Below are 1,515 nucleotides of genomic sequence, written 5' to 3'. Positions count from 1 at the left end.
CAGTGAGAACATGGCGTCTAGTTGCAGGCTGAGCAGGGGAGGTTATTGCCTAGTGAGGGTCATCATTTGAGCAGTGAGAACATGGCGTCTAGTTGCAGGCTGAGAGAGCCGGCCTCATCTGGGGGAAGGCGAGATATCACAACAGGGAATTTTCTGGCAGAGGATCCTCAGGGATATAGTCAGACACGTGGTGGTGTGTGCGTGTGTGTGTGTGTGCCAGTGTGCTGGATTTGCCGCTGAGATGGGCTCGGGGGAGCGCGGGCGATGGAGCGGAGTGCGTTGGCGCGCGTGAGCCCCGCTGAGCTGCATTCTAATGCGTCGCGCTCCTGAATGAGTCATGAGACGAGGCACGGCAGGTCAGGGAGGCGCCGGCGGAGGCCAGATCATCTCTCTTCTTCTCTCTAACGTGTCGGGGAGCAAACGCTCTTAAGAGACGGCGGAGGCCAGATCATCTCTCTTCTTCTCTCTAACGTGTCGGGGAGCAAACGCTCTTAAGAGATGGAGAGTCACGCAGAGCCCTCGCACACGCCATCTCATCTTACCAGGACGCAGCCGGGCACACACACGGACACACACACAGAACCACGGGGCAATGCCAATCACGCTGGCATGGGGGGGGGGGGGGGGTGAGGAAGTCACAGTCAGTTATCTGAGGTGGTCCAAGGTCCAACGGTCCAAGAACTCCCCAGTGAGCTTGGACGCTACTGAAGGGCTGGGTTTGGCCTGAGCGTGTCTCCATGGCGACCGAAGAGGTGTTTAATATTAATATTATATACAATATTATATTAATATAAATATAATATTAATACTGCTGAGGACACTCAGTACGGTCACATGCGCAGAACAATCTGATTCATCTGATCAAAACACCAATCTGATTACTATCAAAATACAGACAAGAATATTCCACTTTACATGCTCAGCCAACTAGTGATGACACATCTTCATTCAACTAAACATCAACTAAAAGAGTATTGGTTACATGACAGATTGAAATCGAATACTCCATATTATTTATTTGGACTTCATAAAAAATAGAGTTCAATCCAATGACACAATTGACATGACATGTTTTAATCGGGGGAAAGAGTGTAATCAGACTGGAACACTCCGATTGTTTGTTTGCATGTAACCGCACTGACAGGAGCAAAACCAGTTCACACTGGCCTGGTACACATCATCATGTGGTGTCCACCTGGGTCCCCACACACGAGCTCACCTCGCTGTACCCATCACCTGGACACATCCTAAACAACACACCTGTCAATCTCAACTCCAACGTGCATCCTAAACAACACACCTGTCAATCTCAACTCCAACGTGCATCCTAAACAACACACACTGTCAATCTCAAGTCCAATGTACAATTAAAGCATGACAAACACACTTGCATAATCTCAACAAAAAATAATATCTCAAGAAATCTCAATTCAGTATTATACAATTACAAAATCAGGAAACAGGCAAAGAAAAACACAATTATCAATTAATAAGTTCAAATCAGAAATTATTTTG

General features: G+C 47.3%; 1 protein-coding gene across 1 annotated transcript in view; it reads right to left on the bottom strand.

Annotated features, from left to right (window-relative positions):
* Positions 1-617: 617 nt before the first annotated feature.
* Positions 618-1,515, bottom strand: part of cbx6b (chromobox homolog 6b) — a 19,065-nt gene continuing 18,167 nt past the window's right edge. The window contains exon 5 of the mRNA XM_076297755.1: positions 618-1,515. This exon is cut by the window's right edge and continues 5,040 nt beyond it. The gene's annotated coding sequence lies outside the window, so the exon portion shown is untranslated.

Source organism: Alosa pseudoharengus, unplaced genomic scaffold (assembly GCF_046254945.1).
Source record: "Alosa pseudoharengus isolate Yale_2024_CS ecotype anadromous, Long Island Sound unplaced genomic scaffold, YU_APseudo_1.1 YU_APseudo_1.1_scf_21, whole genome shotgun sequence".
Taxonomy (NCBI): domain Eukaryota; kingdom Metazoa; phylum Chordata; class Actinopteri; order Clupeiformes; family Clupeidae; genus Alosa; species Alosa pseudoharengus.
The sequence above is the reverse complement of the archived record's forward strand: the minus strand, read 5'-3'. Positions and strand labels throughout refer to the sequence as shown.